The sequence below is a fragment of the Poecilia reticulata genome, chromosome 7 (genome assembly GCF_904066995.2).
Source record: "Poecilia reticulata chromosome 7, P_reticulata-male-v2, whole genome shotgun sequence".
NCBI lineage: Eukaryota > Metazoa > Chordata > Actinopteri > Cyprinodontiformes > Poeciliidae > Poecilia > Poecilia reticulata.
This window is the reverse complement of record NC_088836.1, coordinates 10,271,874-10,295,136: the sequence shown is the minus strand read 5'-3', so window position 1 is coordinate 10,295,136 and position 23,263 is coordinate 10,271,874. Positions and strand designations below refer to the sequence as shown.

The following is a 23,263-nucleotide window of genomic DNA, read 5'->3' as shown; positions in this document are numbered from 1 at the left end:
GTTTAAATATGAAAAGCCTCAATAAGATGACAGTTTAAATAGCTTACAAATAAAAAAATAAAAAATAAAAAAAAGCTCTGAATCCTCTATTTTTAAATGGTGACAGCATGTCTAAAATGTGATTCCTCTCTAAGAAGATGCACCACATGCATATAACCCACGACCTCAAGCAGTTTGGAGCAAGCACATCAGAGAATTAACCAAATTCAGTAATCTGTCAGTAAAAGACTTCAGCTGCACAGCTTTTCGGAGGAAATCATTGAACGTAACCAGGACAGGAGATGTTTTGCTAAAGCTGTTGTTGGCAAAAAACAAACTGTATTTATTGTCGACGTCTTATATACTGTAACTAAGAAACACACCGCCGTCATACACCGGAGCAAAGCTCCACACCTGTCTGGTTTTCTTCCCACAATTACTCAAAGGCAGAAAACTTTTATCCAGAGTTATTTTGAAGAGCTGAAAGTAAAGTCAATACCTGCGACTGGCTTTAGTCATACAGCAGCTCATTATGCTTTGATTGCCTGTAAATAATCGAACAGTATGAGCTGGGATTTGAGACCACTTAGGAAGATGACAGATGGGATTGGTAGCAAATCCCCTTATACTCAGCTCACTTCATTTCCATAAGTGTCAACATGTTTGAAGTCTTGTGGGATAGGAGTAGTTATGGTATAAGAAGATTTGAGGCTTGGTTTTTGTGAAATTAGACAAAAAAAAAAAAAAAAAAAAACACGCGTAGCTCAGTGCTGCATGCAGGAATGCCCATGCCGCAATGCAACATTAATGAAATTCAGCAACACCGCTGTGTTGGCTGTCAGCACTTTAGGAATGCGCCATGTCCGGATGAGCTTGTGTTTAATGATGAAGTCGCCTCTCCTGCTAATGAGAGCTGAAGGGAGCCTTTGCGTGCGTTCGGAAGATAAACATTTACAGACGTATGGGGCTTTAAATAAGAACAAATGTAAAAAAAAAACAAAAAAAAAACAGAACACTAATTGCACTCTGTAGCGAGCGGGAAGGTAATACGCTTCACCGTGTGTGGCTCTGTCAGAGTGAAATGATTCACAGACACAGGGGGATGGATTAGAGGATATCAAGTGTCTCTTCTGCACTCGCTCCCTGTGTTTTGAGCCACTGTTGATACGTATGGGAGTTTTTCATGGGACAAAGAATCCAGTCAGGAATTCTTTTAATTGTCCAAACTCCACCCGCCTCAGTGCTCGGCCTACTCGGCCGTGCTGAAACACACACACTGTCAATACACACGCATACCAGTCATTCTGTCTTCAAAGTGCTCAATTACCAACCTCCAACAGATTCCACATCTGGGGCTGAAAAATTACTCCAAAGTACATATATTTTTAGTTTTACCCATGAAAACGTATGATTATCCATGTGTCCAGATGAAGAAGAACTGGTGCATGTCTTAATTTAATGGGTAATGCTGTTCATATTGATTCTCCATGGTATTGAAATCAGATGAGTTTTCTGGCCAGCAACAGACAACAATCCCATGGTGAGTAAAGCAGGTATTGGCAGATACCAAATCCTTGAAAATAAAAAAATAAATAACTCTCCATGAAGTTTGTAGACAGAAAGTAGCATGAAGTGTTCTCAGTTTTCCTGTAGAATACATTTTAAAAAGATAACTAAATACTCAAGTCACTTTGGTACTGCCAAAGTGCAGTATGCACAGGTAAACACTAGGAGATGCTAGAGCACCAGCCCCTTCAGAAGGGCAAAAAAAGTGCCCTTCTGAAATATTTTCTTTTTCACAGTGTAGTGTGTGGTCTTTAATAAAACTCATGCTACTAAAGCAGCCAGTGGTTCGATGTGCCACCGAAGGTGCCCTTTTTTTAATACTTGAGCACTTTCCCACCAAAATATCCATGCACACCATTGACTAAGTACGAACGGGACAGTTACTGATATCAAGGTATTCAAGACATTTAAATGACTGTGTTTTATAAAAACATATTCCCACCATGACATTGCCAAGGCCCTTGTAATCAAATGCCAAAATAAGTAATTAGAGTTTTATCACCAATAACTGCAAGAAAGAAGCGGCAGCTCTCCTGCAATCCTGCAAGGATAAGCAGGTGTAGGCAATAATTTAATTAATGGGCAATGATTGTTTGAGGGGTGCTGCCATTATGTCATTCCAAATGTTTTTAATCACAAGCACAAACATTTACTCTAATGAGCCCAGGTTGTGTTTTTCATTTGCACCTTTAAAAAAGTCTCAAGAGTGGCTGAATGTGAGAAAGCTACTAAGAAAAAGAAGAAAAAAAATGGAGCTCTTTTTGTGGTTTATCTCTGTTGCCCCCCGTGTTCACGGTTGTCCCAGACGAAGCTGCCCTTGGGGTGAGCTTCATCCTGCCCAGGTGTGTGTCTCTCGGTCTGTGTGCGCCACATATAGAGTTTCCAAAGAGGGCGTCTCAGCAGGGCTTATTCAGAACTGGTCGAATCACTGAAATGCAACACTGGCAGATAGCTGACACTCACAGTTGACGTGGTGTCATTACCGTCCCTGCAGGATGCTGAGCAGAACTCATCATTTCATCAGACGCAGTTTTAATGTTTTTGACATCTGCTCTTAGATTTGAGATGGAGTTCTTCATGCAGATTGGAGAAAAAGAAGAAAAAAAAAGCTAAAGGTGCAAATCTGCATCAGATGCATCCACACGTATTCTAGGATGCAGGCACGAAGACGACAGAGACAGAAACATGAAAACAAATGTCACCTTGTGTCCATCTCTCTTTGGATCGTTGCCCCTACAACTGAATCTCTCTCTTTGCTACTCATTCATGCAATAACAGCATAAACCTGCAGTTTTATCACTCAGCATTCCTTCTTCCAGCCCTTCATACCTTCCCTGCATTTTGTGACAGCTGTGATCCTGCTTAGCACAACTCACAAGTAGCAATGACGTTTTTATGGTTAGATAACCTAAAAAACACACTTTTTCTTTTTTCTTCAGAGGAAAATGGTCTGATTTAGAGTTTTGAAGTTCAACAAACTAACAGTTGTTCTGTTTCATCTCGTCTTTATTTCTGGGTTCTTTCCTCTTCCCGTTGCTTCCTGCTGTTCCTGCCTGTCTCTTTTTCCATGTACCCCTGCCTTGTCTGCTCCCCTGCTTCCACTGGTTGCTTTTATTATTTAGCACCTGTCGACCGTGGAACAGAAAACCATGTCATGCGAACTGTCTGCCGTAAAAAAAACACACACCGTCCTCCCGAGCTCTCGTCCTGGCAGAAGCACCCTCTTCAGAGCGCTGACAGACATAGACCTGCATGTGGAAGGTTTCAGATACTGTATATAGATGCACACACATCAAACACGCGCAGACAGACCTGCAGGCCTCTGACGTTTTCTGATGTACATTAGCTAATGCGCAAAGACGGCTGGGCTGAATTACCTCTACACCTAATGACTATTTCATGTCATGGATGGAAAGGAGAGCAACGAGGACGAGAGGCCAGAAAGTAAATACAGGGTTGCAGTCTGTTGACCTGCATTTGTCTGCTTTGGAAGTTTTATCATCTGCTTTCTGGATTATTGGTTACATTACGATTAAAATGTATGACCTATGTCAGATTTTCTCTACAAGTTTGACTCTATGGTCTTCTCCAAGTATTGTCCAAACACATCCTCAAATTTACTGAGAATCACTGTATAGTTTAAAATTATAAGCATGCAATGCTTCTTTTATCTGTTAATAAAAGAAAAGTTTTAGTAAACAGAGAGACTTCAGTTAATTCCAGTAACAATTATCCCTTCTTACAATGTCATTTCAAGTTGAAATTATCTCAGCGTAGCAGTGAGTAACTGAGAACTTAACAGAATCCTCTGAGTTCACACTGAGGATGGATTTCAGGACCTCACAGCCGTCCCACTGAGACATCAAAACACACAGCGTGTGACGGACGTGGATTAATTTTTACACCCCGTCGCTCATGGGCTCTCGCTGAAGTCTCTCAAGCTTGTGTAATAAAAATGATTGACATTTTCTTTTTCTCTCTATTCAGGAAGTGTTGGTGTATGAGCATGTAGTTAAAGCGTGCTGTTAAACCCCGCTTCTTCACTGCAGCCCTGCAGGACTGATCATGCAGGTTTTGGACAGTGTATCTGGTTGTTTTTATGTTCACTTATTGGGATAGGAAGAAAATAAGCATGGGTTTTGCAAACATTTTGTCTTTTTCATCCACTTTCAAATATAATTTAATTAGCTTAGCGTACACACTGGTCCCAACATTGGGCAATTGCAAAATTGTTTTGCGCCACGTCTCAGGTTGATGATTCAAAACTAAAATGCAACCAAAAACAATATATTAAGAGTTTTTGATGCTAACTCATGCATCTAAAAGAAGCCTGATAATAACCAGTCCCTTATTCTACACTTTTCTTCGTACAGAGGGTCTGGACCCTTGGCCATAGAGAAACGATTGCTTGCTGGAGGCAAGAACTCTGTTCAAGTTTTCAATTTTACCCATTACGTATGTAATGTGTTCGACGCTATGAAGTTTACCAGAAATTTCCTGCACTGTAAACAAACAACCTCTCCACTGCAAAGAGAGAAGTGCTGTCGATGTTAACTCAGTATTTGAAAGCTTTCCCAACATGGACTGAACGGCTTCGTTCCTCTGCTGCCATTTCTACAACTACAGGCAGACTACGATTCTAAAACCCTGCAGAAAATTGATGTCATCTTTCACAGCTTTTTCTGTTTGCTGACTGAAATTCTACCAGAGGAATGGTAAATGGATTGAACTTATATAGCGTTTTCCCAGTCATTTTGACCACTCAAAGCACTTCACACAATGGGTGAGTCACATTCACCCATTCGCACTCACAAACATACATCGATACGCAGATCAGTAGGCACTTTGGGGTTAAGGGCACATTGACATGTGGCAGGAGGAAGCTGGAATCGAACCTACAACCTTCCGATCGCACTACCTATAGAGCCTCAGGGGCCATTTCTACAACTACAGGCAGGGCTTTGATCCAAGTGAATGGGGGAAAGCCCGGACTCTGCATACATAACCAGGCACATGTAGATAACAACTGACAGCTAAAATTTAGACAACAGAAAGAAAGGACCTAAACAGGTTCCACTGTAAACAAAAGGAAGCAACCCACGACTTTCTTCCTTTCTGTGTACATGCAATCACAGTGCTATCCATGGACATTACTTCTGATGCAGACATCCTGCTGTAACAACTTTCACTCTAATCCATCACTGGTTTAAGAAAAAAAAAAAAAAAACGCATCTATGTCTCAACTTTCAATTCAAAACTCATCTGCTGCTCCATTACTTTCTTTTCATCCTTCTGTGCAACTCTGGCTTATAACTCTAAGCAGTCACATTCAAGATCCAAGCTATCTGTCAAGCAGACTTTATGGACCCATTTCACATTTATATGTGAAAATGCACAAACAGAAATACATGTGAATATGTTGGAGATTTTCTTTCTTCGGTTTATAAATGCTTATTTTTGATTTTAAGTAAATAAACAGGTATGTACACAAAAACAAGTTTTATATGGAATATGATGAGAAAGATAATGAACTAAAGGGAATTGACAAGTCATTTCTATTAGACATTTGTTGCACTGATATAGTCAAAACTCATCAATTTACTTTAGACAATCATTGCGAATTTGTTTAATGCCATGAAAAGGGGTAACTAATATTTCAAACTAAACAATTAGCAATAAAGTAATAAATTGATTAAATGAGACAGAATGTGTCACTCGTGGGGATTATTTATTTAAGAATTTGGAGGCGTGTGGAAACAGCCAAGTAGAAAAAGACAGATAGTAAGGACTGTTCAGCACCCAATATATAATGTGAAAAATATTAATGTGCAAAAGGTTTTAAAAGCTGTGCAAAGTGCACCAGCATTTACAATGAAGTGCCTCGAGTGAGGTGGTCAAGCAATAAAGCATATTAGCCCAGTTTGTATTGCACACGCCAGTCACTCCTGTGTGCAGCAGACTTTAAAGGATCAGTGTCTCTAAATGTATTAAATTAGATCTTAAGAGGATAAAAGGATGGTACCATGACAAAATGTATTTCACTGGGTACAAAAACTTTGCTGATTCCAACTCCAAATAAAAAACGAAAATCTGAACCCAAAACAATTAAGTAAACAACTATTAAATATTCCTTAAATCGGTTATTTTGAAGAAGAGGAGACCAAACATTTTTCCATAATCTGCCCCTCGAGCTGCACAAGTTCAATATCTTTTCCACAAAAGCAGATATCTCTGAGCTCCAACTGAAATACCTGTCTCTCCATCTGAGAGTCCCATTTTGGGGATAACATATCAAATAGTTTTCCTTCAAATATTGTCAAGATGCCATCGAACTGTGCTCCTGTTATGTGTGGAAACCTTCTGCTCGCTTTAACTCTGATAGGGTTTGTGTCGTAACTGGACTAAAAATTATTTACATCTGAAATTGAACTCACCTATTTGATTTAGCAGCACAAGCAGTAGGAGCAAGTAACATACAATAATCATTTTGTAAAGTATTCAAACTGAGTATTTTTAATTATTTCTGAAACAAAGTCTCTCTGCCTGGATGTCTGGTTGTGGGTGAATGTCTGAACAAAGGAAGTGCTCAGTTTATACACATGAACACGTGCTGGGGAAAGACCAAGAGACGCACTCGGTTACGTCTGAGGTGTTTATTTGAAGATTTAGACTTTTTGAAGGTGAACCCCATGGTGAGCGAAGGCGGGTTGCTGAGCTCTGTGTGTCTGTGTGTGAGGGGGCTTTTCATACATTTATTTGTCTGTAATGTCTGGATTTGGGATTGATTGTTTGTTTTAGGTTGTTCTGGCACTAAAGACCTTTATTTACAGTAGATACTGTATGAAATGGGTGGAGAGAGAAAGGAAGAAGACATGCAGCAAAGGTCCCAGAGTTTGGACGAATGACGCGTCGAAGACTAATGGCCTCATTATGTGGGGAGGCTGCGCTACCTCTACGCCACACACCGCCCCATTGGGGTTGACTCTTGTGTTTATAGCAAGGTAAAAAAAAATGTTTCAAAGAAATAGAAATAAATACATGGTTTCCGCGCTATTTTTTGATCAAATTCAAAGAATTGCAATTACGTTTTAGGAATAAAGACAAATATGATGCATCAGGAAGATTTCAACAAAAAGAAAGGGTTGAAGGATGGGAGGATATAGCTTTTATCTGGGAAAGGAGAAGCCAAATTAGAAATGTGGCATGATCCCCCTCCTCCTGGGACTGAGTCAATTAGCCTGCCTGGAGGATCTGCCAAGAGGATGGAGCAGAAGCTGGGGGATGGTGCTGATAAAGAGGGTGTTGGTGGGCGTGAATGGGTGATATGGGGACGAGATGAGACGGGACAAGGCCAAAGGTTGGGGGATATAAAAAAAAATAAACGAATAACTGGAATAATATCAAATGTTGTGCAATTCCACATGTGGAGAAGATTTGTCTATTTTAATTTATGAGTGCTGATTCAGTTTGTGGTTAAACGACCATCAAATAAAATGGTGGTTAACTTTAAACGATGCCTGACGGTCAGAGTATCATACATATAACACATGATACCTTTGCATTAATATGGATGGGTTGGCAAATGCACTAGAGACATTAAAGAAAAAAAAAAGGAGCGATGAAAAAGAGGGTTGAAGTGATGATGGTGTAGGTGTGGCAGCAGCTGTGCTGCAGGATTAAACTGAGCACAGAATAAGGATGGTGAGAAGCTGAGTGCTCTGGCACGGAGCCACTTCTCCACCAGATCGATACGTCAAATCACAGCTGGAAACGTAGACTGGACTCCGCCAAAAACTCCCTTTAAAATATGGTGTTAGTCGTGACAAATGTTGAAAAATTAGTAAACAAGCCATTGCAAATTCAGCTTTCCTTTAATTTCTTTAGCAGTCTTCCTGTAATACAGAGCAGCTGGAGAGCAGCAGTAAGCGGGATTACAGGTGGGGGAAAAAAAAGAGAGGCAGCCAAAAAAAAGGGGGAGGGAGTCAGAAGCATGAATTGGCTTTGTGTGTAGTTAACATTAACATCTGCAAATTTAGGAGATAGAAAAAGAACAAATGCAAATAAAGACATCATCTTCAGATGCAGCTGTTGTGTTCCCTTTAACTCCTTTCACATTTTCTCCTATTACAACTCATCTCTTGAATTTGTCACTGCAGTTTTACATGACAGAAGAACATCAGCAAGAAGAGGAAAGAAAAGTATTTACACAGTCAAAGTCATTTATAACTTTAAATCCAAAAATGGTGACATCAATTTGCATTTAGCCCCTTTACTCAGGTACCCTTGAGTAAAACCCAGTGCAATCAGAAATTTCCGATTTTACAAAGTAGAGTCTACCTGTGTGACATCCAATCTCAGTGTTGGAAGATCTCTGAAGTTTTTTGTTTTTGGAGAACATTAGTTAACATTTTAAAAATTGAAATAATATGACAGAAAGTTGAGAGCTACAATAGAACGGTAAATATCAAAGTATATTCACCAATTAAATGGTCTGGCTGACGTGTTTGGGTAAATCCATTTGAGATTCTTTGGAAAGACTTGAAAATTGATTTTCACAGACACTGTCCTTTTAATCTGAACTTGAGATATTTAACAGAGAAGAACTGGTATAAATCAGTCTGTAGTCAACCAGTCTGGTGGAGAAATACCCAAAAAAACTGCAGCTATAACAGCAGCATGAGCCGGTTCTGCAAGGCCTTCAGAACATATTTTTTTGTCTGCTTTCACTTCAAATTATGTTGCAGTTTGTGTTGGTTTATCACAAAAAATCCCACCAAAAACATTTGATTTTATGTTTATAACACAATAATATAAGAAAAAGAAGTTAAACATATACAGTTAAAATACTTGCTGGGGAAAAAAATAAAAAGAGTTCACTTAAGTGTAATGTAAACCTTCTTTTGGTCTTAGGCGTCTTAAAAATTTTAATTGGGCTCATGTTTACACAGTCTGCATTTGCATACAATATCTGACTTGTGTTGCATAAAGTTATACAAATTACAGCCTAGTTTTAAATCCATTTACTTGCAAGTATGTCTTTTTTAAAATGGAGTTAAGATAGGACAGAGGTGGCAATTGCAGAGGTTTAAAACAAGAAAAGCTACAAAGGCAAACTTAGCATATGGTTTCACCCTAAGCTCCCAATCTTTCACTGACTGTTGTGCTAAATCAAATAAGTCTGTTGGACGTCCTCCAGTGAGCTTTCATCGGAACAGCCAAATTATCCAGTCACTGTCAGAGAAGGGCCAAGAATATTTTCTGGGAAAACCTCTGGAAGTGTGCGCTTGCTTCCACGTGAGGGTTTACCAGATCGGCATACCACTGAGTCCATTTGTGTAGCATCATCACAAGAGGCGGCAGAGGGTGGCAGGTACTTGAGTGGCGGGTTAAAGAGGCAAAAGCGAAGGAGGAGATACAGCAAGGCACACGCTCAGCAGTGTGTCACCAGGCAGACCGGTGTCTCCTTCCTTATCTGACAGGCACACTGCAGAACAGCAAAATCCTCTGCATAAGCCCCTCAAGCTTTCCCCTGGGACATAAGGGTAGAGCTGGAGAGAGTTCCTGAAACAATTCCAGCGCGTGTGTGTGTATTTGTGTGTTTGCCGTGTCTGCTTGAGCGTGTGACGAGTTGTCGGGAATCTCGTTATTTTGCTATTGCCTTGCGTTAAGCCCACTAATACTCCCTCACCTTCAACACCACATGACTGCTCAAGGTGATGAGACGGGGCAGGCCCAGTTTCCCTAATGCACGGGTACGCATTCAGAAACCTCTGCACAAACCCAGAGTGTAATTAATGGTCAGCCTGGCAATGAATAGATTGTTCTCCACTAGTGACAAATTCACCCACACGAGAAAAAGAAAGGAAGAAAGTGAAATGGGCCGGTTAGGAAAGAGGAAGAAAAGTAGAAGGCACTTTTATCACTAACACACGTGGTGGAGTTATTTTTGTAAAGGCTATACTGTCTAGCATCTGAAGCATAATAAGCACATTTTTACACCAACAGAAGTCTTTAAAGTTGATCACTGTAAGATATGCTTACAGACTTAAAATTAATGTGACTGTATAGCTCTATTCTGATGAGACAGAGGTGTAACACTGAATGTTTGCTTAAGGAACTCTGAATCAAACACTGAAGGATCTAAATGTCAAGCTTAGTCATTGAAAACACTGAGCTACCTGAAACTGCAACACCGAGGTTTCTTCCAGAGATTCTAGATGTTGGCATTAAAATTAACATTAAAAAAATTATTTTTTGTAGAATAATTTCTGATACCAATATAATAATTGATTTGGTGCAAATTGAAACACATCTAATCACCATAAGAAGAAGCAAAGTTTTAAACAGATTGTCATTCCTTCAATACTGCATCTGATCTCTGGATTCACTGAAGTGGCAAATCACAAACTTCTTTTTATCTACGCAGAAAATTGTTTCATTAACCAACATGGTTTTGCCTCAATATCTGAAAAAACAAAATCCTTACCGTTTCATCAGGAGAAAATGCACACATATCATAACATGAGCAGTTTATATAGGGAATGAATAAACCCTGCTGACGACACAGTAAGCCCAGTTTTATAGGAAGTTTGTTATGCACTGTGAATTTGCATTGCTAACTACGTTATACATCACCTTGTTGTGGCAACATGGTCATAAAAAAAAACCAATCCACTGCATAATAAATTTCTCAAAAGTCAGATATTGTGACGACCTTTCCTCCCAGATCCAGACGTCTGGAGTGCCTCTCTGTTAGCCGAGACGTTTTACAGCTAGGAAGAGCAGCCCTATTATGGAAATAAACCTCGCAGCCAAAAGCAACACTTATCTGGCTTTGACATCACTATAGACAACGATTTGTATGGAGTGATTAGCAAAACCCTTTGAAGTATTGTTTTGGTAACACGGGGGAAAAAAAACTTGTTATAATAAAACATCCTGCTCATCCCAAATCTCCCTACATGGAGTAAAATGTCCCTCCTAAACTTTAAAACTGGTTTAGAGAGTTTAAACCTATTGCTGAACTTTTACACTTGAGTTCAAATCCTACTTGCTCTCAGGTAAAAATCTGCCTTTCTTGATGTGGAGAATACTATTCAGTCTTCATCATGTTCTCCTGTCGTGTACTGTTGTCTTTTGTCCATGTTGGTCAGATCTTGGATCTCTAACCCAGGATATCAGTTTGTACATAGAAGTAGAAGAACATAGAAGAACAACATTACTAGCTCAGTAATGGAAAACCTAAAGCTCATTTTTGGTCTTATTTGTTTCCTATGTAAAAAAAAAAGAACAATCACAACAATGTGATAAACTGTTTTGTGTTGTACCTCAGGGATCTGATCTGGGTCCAACTCTCTTTTGGCTGTACATATTCTTTCCTGGCCAAGTTATTAGTCAGTACAATGATATTTCTCAACTTGTTTATGCTGATGACATCCAGAAGTTGCTCGTTCAAAGGTTGGACATTTTAAAAAGGATCTTGTTTAGATATTGGCCTGACAGATATCAAGCACCGGTTAAACCACAACTTTCGTCTGTAAAGCGAGGAGAAAACTGAGTCTCTGATAATAGCTCCAGATAATAGAATCCCATCAGAAAACATATCAGCTTTTTAGACTTTTTCTGTTTAATCAAATTTTAGACATTTGGTTGTCCTTTTTGATAGTTCAATATCATTTGAACATCACTCCAAATAGTTGGTACAACCTTAAAAACAGCTCAAGACTGCTGATGTCAAAAGCTGCACTTGAGGTAATTATCCACATTTTTATTTCTTTTCGTGTTCAGGTTATTGTAACATTCTTAACCTGTTTAAATAAATCAGCTTTGGATCGTCTTCAGCCCATTAAAAATGCTGCAGCAAGACTTTTAACAGGCACCAGCAGAAGGCGGCATATTGCTGTAGGCGTGGTTTCTCTTCATTTGTTGCCTGTAAATTTAAGATTTAATTTTAAGATTTAGGTCTTAACTTTTAGGGTCCTACTTTGTCAAGGCCCCTAATGTATTGCTGAGATACGGAAACCCCCGTTCTTCTTCCCATGCACTAAGATGAAGGGGTCAGACTTTGTTGGTAAACCCAAACACTCGGTGGATCTCAGTCCCGCTTTTCTTGCATCGTTCTGACTCCATCAACCCTTAAAAAGCTGCTGAAGACATTTTTTTGTACAGGAAAGCTTTTAATTAATTAACTTGATGTTTTATTGTGTGCAATGTTTTATCTGTGTGTCATTGTGCTATAGCTTGCTTTATCTGCAAAGCACTTTGTGATTTTTATCTGTGACAATTTCTATGTAAATTAAATTTACTCAAGTAACACAAACAATGTGTGCATGTGTTCCTTCTTGTCTGAGAACCTCTACCCACATAAAAAGGTTACAGTTGAACATCAATCACCAAATATCCTACCATTTTATCTACTTGTTGCAACAAACTGATGGATTGGAAAACTGTCTTTGCTGACCCAGGGCTCAACTCTATTGTTGCCCAACCATCCATCCATCCATCCAGTTGTTAGGCCATCCTCATGCATCATATAACGACTTTAAGGCATGAGTCGTTTATTTTCACAGCGCCTGCGGAAAGGTAATCAAAAAATTTGCAACTGGACTGCTTCTTTGAAAATACTGCTTGCTTCAGTGTCACAGGATATGACAAGAAAAAAATTTTGCATAGAGGAAATCACAAGGTAGTCAGGTTGGAACATAGTTTATGCAAACAATAAGCTCCAGCATCCCGGATAAGAGCAGAAAACATGCCTCTTCAAACAGTCGGTTGTACTCGATTTTCTTTAGTGACTAAACGCATATGGACACCATTAAGGATTTTTATGGGGGACAAGTGACTAGATTTAAACCGTGCTTAATTATCCTTCCACGTCACAGTTGTGCAGTACTTTGTGTTGGTCAATAGCAACAAAATACGCTGAAGTTTGTGGTTGAAATGTAACAAAATGTGAAAAAAGTTTAAGTGCTACTTCGCAAACCTTCTTCCATGTCCTCTCTAAAAAAATGCACTAATTATGCTGTTCATTAGCCAAGGCATCTAAGAATTTTTCTTTTTATCAAAAGGCAAGTAAAAGACAGCCAAAAACTGAATATTTGATGCTAACAGCCTTTTGCTTTTTATTTGAATGAGGGGATAACCTCCTCTGCAGTCTGTCCCCTCTGGCTATAGGCGAAAAAGTCAATATTTCAAGAGAGCAGAGACATTCATTTAACATTTCAAACAAAGGAAAAGTGACATTGCAGGCATAAATGCAAACAGACAAAAATTGAGCTATAGACTAGCATTATCACATTAGACACTACGACACAACCTACATCTTCTAAACTTTTCTGCGCTTGCTGTGCACACATGCTAGCCGGTTTCTGCTGACTTGGTGGACAATTTTCCACCTGAGCAAAGGGTTAAAGCAGGTCAATGTGCTTTTCTGCAGAGCCAGAGTTGAACTAGGGGTTAATGGGTTTTAAGGTGTGACAGCGGATCAGTCTAGAGGTACTTTAACCGTAAAGTTAGCTTGGTGGTCGATTCATCACCAGGCAATCAGCAGACCCACCTTGAACCCGGAGGATTGTTGGGTTAAATAAATGTTCACTGTGCAGCTCTGCAGTGTAAAAGGATTGCGCAGCATGTGACCACGTGGTACATGAGATAAAAGTAATGTCCACTGCATGTCTCGTTAGATATACCAAAGCTGTTTGTCCTGAGCGAGACCTTAAACCAGCCACCTAAAGTGCATTTGCTATACACACTTTAGGTGTAGATATAGGGTAATACCTGGACCTATGAGTTTGTGTCGTTTACTCAAAACAAACATTTCACACTATGCAGCTAAGGCATTATTTTCTTGTAGGCAAGTATCTCAAAAAGACAAAGTTTACTAAGATAAATTTACCTAATAAAAATGACCTAATTGCAGCAGATCCGTTAGTATGTTGTGTTAGAACAAAAAAAAAGTTAGAGCAGATGTTTCGAAGGGCACAGGACAGAATTATTTATCTGTACTTATCATCTTGGCTTGTAACAAGCTTCTGCCAAGAGTTTTAAAAAGGATGAGATTTAGCCACATCTGACATAATGAGAAGCATTTCCTTATAAACTAGTGCTGTTCCTACTTAACCACTTGCTAATTTTTCCCACTAATTGCTGGATACCATGGTGAGGAGAACTTACTGATATAAAATGAGTAGCAGGCTGGAAAGGAAAGGGGATTTGGTGTATGGAGAAATGGTCTTAAGAGTTCAGAAATTGCTCCTATACTCGGATTTTTCACACTCAATTATTTCAGGTTTACAAAGAATGGTCAGAAAAAGACATAGAAAAAAAATCAGTGAGCAGCAGTTGTGGGGACAAAGACGCATTTTGATGTCAGGGAAAATTAGACTGTTTCAAGATGGTAGTAAGACAACAGCAGCTTATACAACAACTTGTTAGAATCAAAGTTAGTGGAATACCATATATGAAGAACAAATCTTGAAACAAAAGGTTACAACATTTGGTGCCTCTCATGTCAGCTAGTAGCAGAAAACCGAAGCTACAATTCTCACAATCTCACTGAAGTTAGAAAATAACAGTTTGGAAAAATGCTGCCTCATCTAACGAGTCTCGATTTCAGCTACGACATTCAGAATGGATCCGTCCAGCGACTTAGACTGACTGTGTTGGTGTTATGATGTGGAGGGTATTTTTTGGGTGCCTTACAACCCCTTTGTACCAAATGCTGCATTGTTTAAATCTGGCTCATCTAACCTGAGTATCGTTGCTTTTAAGACCACAGTGTACCCATTGTCCAATAGTTACTTCCAGCAAGATATTGCAATATCTTGTCACAAAGCTCAAATCAAAAACTCATTTCTTGAAAATTATTTCATAGTACTCCAATGGCTCCAAAGCACTCCCTTTGGGATGTGATTGAGTGGAGATTTGTCAATATGGATAAAAAATGTCTAATGAATGTTTCTGACTCCTTGTTGAATTTATGAGCCAGAGAATGAAAGCAGTTCTGAAGGCAAACCTGGCTCCAACCTGGGCCCTGCATGGTGTACCTCATAAAGGAGTGCATAGTTTTTTTGTTTTTTTTTTTATCAAAAAGACACTATGTGTAGAAATCTGAGAAATCATGTAAATAACATGCAGTGAACTGAAGCACCTGAAAAGTAAAACCAAAATGAAAATAAATGCCCCACTATTGATCTGGGGAGCATTTTTTCAGTTGAAATGTTTGTGGAATAAATCCTGTGGCGTCTTGTCTGTTCCCCCCACAGACATGTCAAACCAGTCACACTGACATGTCGTTGTGGAAATATTTTTCAAAAGGGAAATCATCAAATCACAGCATAATAGCATTTTGGAAAAAACTTGAGGATGTTATTTATGGAAGGCTTTTTATTTCTGCTATTTAAAAGCATTGTAAATAGTAGCACCCAAAAAGTATGTCACTTAAGTAACTTTGACGGTTTCTTTTTAGACCCACGCAAGGGTTAATGTTTAGGCACCAAGGTATGGTAATAGAGGGGTTAGTGTGCAAAATGCATTTGGGCTGGTGGAGTGGGGGACTGCCGTATGACTGACAAAGCACGCACGTGTAAGCCAAAAACCCACTCCCTCGCACACAAAACAAGAGGATGCTTAGTGACAAGAAATAACAAAAAGCACGGCATCACACAAAAGGCAGAACAGACAAAGTCTTTATATAGGTACGTGAATAGTGAAAGAAAAGATGAAGATGAAAAGAGGAGGCAGGGGTGGGACGGCAGAGGAGCGCAGTGTGGCATGGGATAAGACACTGCTGTTTGTAAGACTGGAGAAAATGCAGAAGTAATGAGACTGTGGGGGGGAAACAGAATGCATTAGGATGAGGGTAAGAATAAGGAAAAGAGGTGAAACACAGTCCTAGCAGGTGTAAAAAAAAATCAACAAAGAAGAAATGTTTCAGATTAAACAGTCAACATTGCAAAAATGTGCTATTGTTTAACCATGTCAAGATCAGAAACTTACATAAAAGTCCTGTATGACCACATTATATAACTTTAGCTTTGCATGTAACAAAAACAACTGAAAACTGCTTGCAAAAGTAATAAAAATTGAATCCTTCACTTCCACTGATGGAAGTAACTAACACATCCCAGGCACACGTTCCCCTGCAAGCATGGAAACTATTTTCCGTCCCTAGTTTATCCTCAGGTATTTCCCTTACTTATGAACAAACACAAACACAAGGAATCTTCCTAGAGTTTGTCCCTTCAAAGATAATTCCTCTTGCACTTTTCCAGCAGTGACCCTGATGTGTAAAGTGTAATCCGTTACAAATAACACCTGAACAGGGTATTCCCAGCATCAACACACTGTGGCTTTAATTCAGAGCTATAGCTGTTTAAAAATAGAGAGAGCATCTCTATAAATATCTCCGTCTGAGTTAAAATAATCCTAAAAGCAAAAGGATGCGGGAGCTTCACGGATTATGTAATTAAATCCCGTTCTCACCTTCATCAGTAGCTTCCCTTTGCCTGCGTCCCGTTTCAGTCCTCAGCCCCTCTGAACCACTTTCCCCTGAGCAGGTGCCGTCATGGTCAGATAGTCCACAGAAAAGAGCTGTTATTTACTTTCTTTTTCTGAGCTTTTTTTTTTATCACTCCGTCTCTGAGCCTTGTAGAGATTTGTATCACAGCCGTGTTTCTGCGTGAGTGTTTGCGTGCTCACAACTACCAAAAGGTCCTGGAATCCCCGGGTCCTGCGCTACAGAGCGAGCACGGCTGAGCTCTTTCTCCGTCTCTCCTGCTGCACTCCTTTCCCTCCCATCCTGACAGAGAGGAGGGGAAGACACTCTGGGGGTGGGACAGAAGACAGAAGCTGCTTTTAGAAAAACTCTTTCTCTATCTGCTCTTCCTCCTCTCCATGCTCCTTTTTTTTCCCTGTGTCTCTTTTGCCTCAACTTTTACGCTCTGTCTTTTGGCTTGCCCTCTGTGACCGATACTCTTTCACTGCTTAGCAAGGCGTGAAAGCAAAGCCCTGTGTCTTGCATACACACAAACACACGCACGCACACACACACCCGTCTCTTTCCTTCACTGCCACTCCCTCTACCACGGTCCAGAGGTGAAGTATCTTCGTCACACAGTCACAACACACTCTTGTTCCATAAAATTGTATATATCACCAAGACTGGCCCTGGTTAAACGAAGGTCAAATAAACAAGATCATCTTGTCTATCTCCCAGGATTAGAAATAGACACTTTGACCCTGTTGAATGTCACATGTCTCAACCTCATTTCATTGTTCTTATGTTAACCTAAATGTCAATCTTGTCCAAAGATTGTATTTTTAGCTTAATTTTGCTGTATGTAGGAAATTTAGATTTTTTTTTTTTGCTGGACTTGATTATCTGAAGGAACAGATAAGCACTTTGAAATGCCTTCCTGCTAAAATGTGCTATACAAATAAAATTTGATTGATTGATTGATTGATAACAATAACCCAAACAGAGCAGTCAGTCAGTTATTTTTCCAGCAACACGTCTCTGGATTAAATTGAAAAATCAACATGCCAGAAAAAAAAAATGTCCTGATTTAGACATTTCAGAAGGTAAATTCAACAATATTACATGTAACATTAACTTTTAAGTAAAAAAATGCAACTCCAGAATTTTTAGCACTTTATGAGACACTTGCACACAATATTAGTCTGGATAATTTGTTCATTTAAAATGAAATCAATAAATACTGTTATTGATAAATAAGTTATAAATACTCCATCAAATAAATAAGTATCCCCAGAAAATATAAACAAAATTAACATACAAAATCTGTTTTAATGTAAAGCTTACTTTGTCAATCACAGTTTAATTAATTTGTTTCAACATTTATTCATTTATTTCAGGACCTATTTATGCATTTGTTTATTTTATAGTGGTGACTTATTTTGTAAAGCTTCATGGACTTTTATTTTTTAACCCGGGTTTTTATGTCTTTCTACTTTATGTTCTTATATTCAAATGAAGGAGTGGAGTTTTTCCCTGCAGGGCGGCTCTGGTCAGAGTGCAGTGACCTGCGAGAAAGCGAACTTCGGCACATCAACTGGAGAGCGTAACGTGTGAGTTATTAGCACTTTAAATGACGTGCCGGGACAACGAAACACACAGAATGTCTTTGGAGTGCTGGAACTGGTCTCCTTTTAATCAAAAGCGCTTCACAACCTGGTCAAATAAACACAACCCAGTGCAGGCAATGCCTACCTCAACAAAGCCATGCATTTCAAAATAAGAGCACGACCACAGCTTAACTACCCGGTTACAACATAAAGCAGGTTGTGCCGAAGCAGGGGAACCAAATTCTGCTTGGGATATCTACCGCAGCAGGAAACCAGTAAAATAGAATCGGATGTTAAATCATGTTGTAACAATCCTTAGCATATCATCTCAGGCTTCTCCAACGTCCTCCATATTGAATGCTATGAAATTTGTCATCCTGTCATCCCAGTTGGTCCGAACAGCGCTCGGGGGGAGGAACACTTGGTTTGACTGTTCATTAAGGTTTGAGACTCATTTGTGTGAAGCAGATGTGAACTCCCTCCCCCAAGCACTGCCCTCTGACCACAGAGAAAACTCTGTCCCCTCATTTGAATATACAAACATGGAATAAAAACAGTCTCAAATAAAGGTTTTTAAAAAGTCCCTAAAATAAGTGTCACAAAATAAAACACCACTATGAAATAAACAATGAAATAAATGCATACATATATCCTACTTAAGCCAAACAGCTCTACATTGCAGACATTCACTAACCAAACCTAAGGCCTACATTTCTTTTACTTTTTGGCATGCCATGCCTTTTGCTATTTTTTGCCTGAGTCTTATTCATTTGAGTTCATTTGGAATATTTTGTAATACACCATGTTTTCTTGCCTTGACGTTGACATTCATCATGTTTCTCATCCCAGTCAACCTTGTTTTATGTCTAGACACTGTTTAGGAACCATGAGTTCCTCACCAAAAGTATCTCTAAAGTCTCAGACTCGACACAGTTCAGCAAACTTCTGGGAGGGAGTAAAGTCAGACCTTGTTTATGCTCCGACTCCGAGAGACGCTTGGGAGGAACTCACCTGGGTTCCGAGTCCACCTCCACGGAGGAACCAGTTGGATGCTGTGGTTATGAACGCCTCAGCCAGTTTTTTCCCTTCAGTTTCTGTGACAAGGGGGCAGCAAAACAATAATCTCTTAGAAGTCTGAATCAGTGACTCCCACTTATCAGAATCTTTTTAAAAGTTTCTGTCCAACTGGACATTTTCCCTTGCTACAGTCTTCAACAACAAACTTACTGGAAACTTCACCAAGGCTGGGCATATATTTACAAAATTCATTATAGTGTAAAAATTGACAGAGAAGAGACAAACTTGTAATTTTTGTGGTTTGTTTTTAGTTGAAGCTGTTTGTTTTGGAGTTGTGCTTCACAAATTGTCACTATTTCCTATTACTAGATCTTACTACAGGCTGCACAGTGGGGCAGCTGTTAGCGCCGTTTCCTCACAGCAAGAGAGTTTTGGGTTCAAAATTCTGCTAGTTTTTATACGCTCCCTTGTGCTGGCTGTCTACCACATTACAGAAGTTAATCATTAAACCAAATATGTTGACTGGCGTTAGAACTTTTTACTGCAGTCAAAAAAAAACCCTTTGTTTTCAATGAAAACCTGCCTCCACAGCTTCCATGTTATCTTGTAATCTTGCTGTAATCCAAAATCATACTTTGCCACTTCCCAAAGATGCTCCCACTCCAGCGAGCCCTACCCGAAAATGGTTTCAAGCACAACTACGCAGCATTGAGCAGTGATTCATGGAGATGTGTAGCCCACGCTTCCACTCTCCTTTTATGTTTTAAGACTCTGACACTCCTTTTCCTGCTGGCTGGTCTTTACTTGACCTGATGATGTCTTGTTGCTCCCTCTTGTCTCCCCATCGATTCTAATTTCCTGTTACAGTCATACTGTTGCTCCTCTATTCTTGCATGATTTTTCCCATATTTTCATATTTCAAGCTATTGTCAACTGGATTTCGATGCTCTAATCAGCAAAGCTGGTCCCGGCAAACAGCCGCAGTAAATATCTTTTGCCCTCAGTATTGATTTTCATGATCATGCTGAATAACAAGACTGTGGTAATGTTAGTGTGCCTACAACCAAAAATGGGAGGAAATAAGGTGACAAAAACATTATAATGCCGTAAGTTATTTTAAATTTGGTTCCTTGTTGAAAACATTTGATGAATTATTCCAAACTCATTTCTCAGTGTATATAATAGAACTTCACTTTGAAAAAAAATCCCTAACTATCTTTTTATCGTCAGCAGACTTCGGCAGCAATTAGATTATTTTAAATGTCAAGACAGTTTTTTGACAGACTTTCTTATGTACTTCTCAGACAAGCACTACGATGACTTGCTATACAGGAAACCCTGCTATAATGATACAAAAGAAAATTCAAACCTGGACCTGAAGGGACAAATTCACGTCTGGCATGAACAAAATGAGAAGTGATGGTGGGAGATGGAATGTGATGAGCACACAATCACACAAATGTGGGATCTTGCAATGTGGACAATCTCATTGTCACTTGGAGCTTCACACCCATGCAGATACACAATCAAAGGTCAGGCCATTATGTGCACATAAACAACTTCTTCTTAATCTAAACGCTAATGTAGTTCACACTTATTAATGCACAATACACACACAGGCACACAGTGTGCCGCCTGTCTGGCGTCAAACTGGCACCATTCAGACGGCCATCTCTAGAGACTGAGGAGGGAGCCAATCACAACTGCCTGTCAGCAGCTTTTATTGTCACCCACGCAAACACACACACAGCGAAGTCATGCACTGGTGTTTATACCAGAGCATGTGTGTAGTCAAATGTAAATGTTTCTCCTGTCAAACAAAACAAAACTAATTAGAAAATCTAAAAGGGAATCTAAATTAGATCAGTTTGTCATTTTAAAGTTAGATGAAAGTGACAAGTACTAGAAACAGTTTTGTTGTAGCACATGTGAGTTATTGTGTATTTTCTGCTGCATTCCGATTTATTCAGCTGTTAAGTAATAATATGAAGTTAATTTCTAAAGCAAAGTTCCCTGTAAGGGCTTGTTTTGACTTAACCAAGTATAGATGTTACTTATACTGAATATTAATCACAAAATCAGTTTAGTGTTGTTCTTTTTCTGTAATTCACTCAGTGATTTATACTTCATAAATTCAATCTTATAACGCTCAGCTTATTAAAAGAATGCATTACACCAGCTAAACATGATATAAAGTAAAGATTTCAATGAATTAAATTAGAAAACAAATGACTTTTGAAAAACATTCACTAAGCAGTATGCTTGCTTGACATCAGTTCTTAGCAGAAAGGACCTTTATGCCTCGTTTCCATGGAGCAGTACGGCACGGGTCGATGCAGTTCGGCACGCTAGTTTATGGTCCGGGGTATTCAGAAGTGTTTCCATCCCCTGTTGGACTCACTGGGTGGACGGGGTTAAATGTAAACACCTAATGCACGTCATACTTATGCAATCACAGGCACTAACATGATGACACACACAGTACGTCTCGTACTTGTTGAAAACGGGGATGTTTTTCCATCCTCCAGTAAATGGACCGTGTTGCGTGACACCCATAGTTCCGCCCTGACCGAACCGTACTATTGTCCCATGGACATGCAAGTGAAGGGAGCCAGGAATGGTGCGATGAGGGTCGGTTGTATGGCTGCTTTTATAATGTAAACAGACAAAATGGCACATTGAAACATGCTACGCCATTTCATACTGCTCTATCAAAGAGGAGCGCGGCTTAGTGAAGCAGTAGTTAGAGCATCGTTTTATAAAAAGCTTAAAGACATTGTAAAGTGTACACTTTAAGTTAAACCTTATGAATAAAAATAAAGATGGTTCCTCAACATTCTTTCAAACATTTGAACATCATTACAGTGCCATCTAGTCAAATCTTTTACATTTCGTTTCTTCCTCCACTGTTGTGTTTGCCTTTGTGCTTCACTAGAAGGTTTATTTTGTGATGTCTGTTGCAGGATGATTGTATAGATGCCAACGCCCTGTTGACAGTTTGGAGTATGAATAAACGAAAACAAAGATATTTATTGAGACGAAACAACTGGGTTTTCTGCAGTGGTGGAGAAAACACATTATGGTGTCATGAAATCTGTTCCCAAAAAGTTCCAAAAGAGAATGTTTGGTCATCAGACAGTCGGCGACCTTGAGCTTAAGTACACTTTGGTTATTTGTTGAGTATTAATTTCAGTTAAGTTATTTTCACAACCTTGAACGGGTCGTTTTTTCTTGTGCCTCAAATGAAACAAGGAAGACTGGGGCACAATTCCTACTTCCTCCACAGAGACATAAAATACTCAGTGCCAGTGACTGAAGGCAGTTCCTGCCACAAAGAGTGAAACAATCAACAATTGGGTTTAGTTGATAATTTCCCACATAGAATAATTCAAGTGTGGATAGGTGCATGTAAAACTTAATAGTTTGATTGTGTGAAACATTCATTTTTAATCAATACATGCAAACAGAATAAACTTATAAAGTGGAGAGTAGTCCAGGTATAACTGGGAGAAGTAGTTAAAACTGTGCCACTGTTGCTGTGGCTTTAAGCCGACAAAACAAAACGACGTGTGAAAAAGGTACGTCGTCTTTACTCATCCTCTCGGTTAACTTGTTTACAAAGTTACAACAATCTATGAACAGATGGGATTTTAAATGTCTAGTCTTTGGAGGGCATTTCTAAAATCACAGTTTTTCACTTCATCTAGTGAGTGTACAAGAGGCGCAAAAGCAGAAACAAAAACTTTGCTTCTTAAAATGTCTGTGTTAATGTGGTGAGAAGTCATTTTTCATTCGTTCATACAAACTATCTTTATTTACACTACCTGTACTTACTTTTTTTTTTATTAGCCAGTCAACACTTTCATTGTTCGTGCTTCTGAAAGGGTTTTCTCACAAACTGATAACAGACACCTGACGTAAAAGACGATAAGCCTCAGAGCAAAACGGCCTCTGATGTCACACACCGGACATGAGCATGTGAAAACAGTCACGCCGCGGTGAAAACATCAACACCTACACAACCGAGCCACCGAATGTTTTCCACTGCAACAAAAGTATCCACCCCCAAGTCCATGTGCACACTGAAGCACCCATTCACTCACTTTCTTTCTCTCTT

The 23,263-nt window shown here is 39.3% G+C and overlaps 1 protein-coding gene across 3 annotated transcripts in view; it reads right to left on the bottom strand.

Moving 5' to 3' along the window:
• sema3b (sema domain, immunoglobulin domain (Ig), short basic domain, secreted, (semaphorin) 3B) overlaps positions 1–23,263 on the bottom strand; it is a 127,662-nt gene that overhangs the window by 58,702 nt on the left and 45,697 nt on the right. For 2 of the 3 annotated variants that reach the window (XM_081608830.1, XM_081608831.1), the window contains exons 3-4: positions 19,141–19,223; positions 16,528–16,868 (exon numbers count right to left, since the gene is read on the bottom strand). The gene's annotated coding sequence lies outside the window, so the exon portion shown is untranslated. Of the gene's footprint in view, positions 1–16,527; positions 16,992–19,140; positions 19,224–23,263 lie in introns of those variants that run through there. The other variant, XM_017307978.2, reaches the window with a different exon arrangement.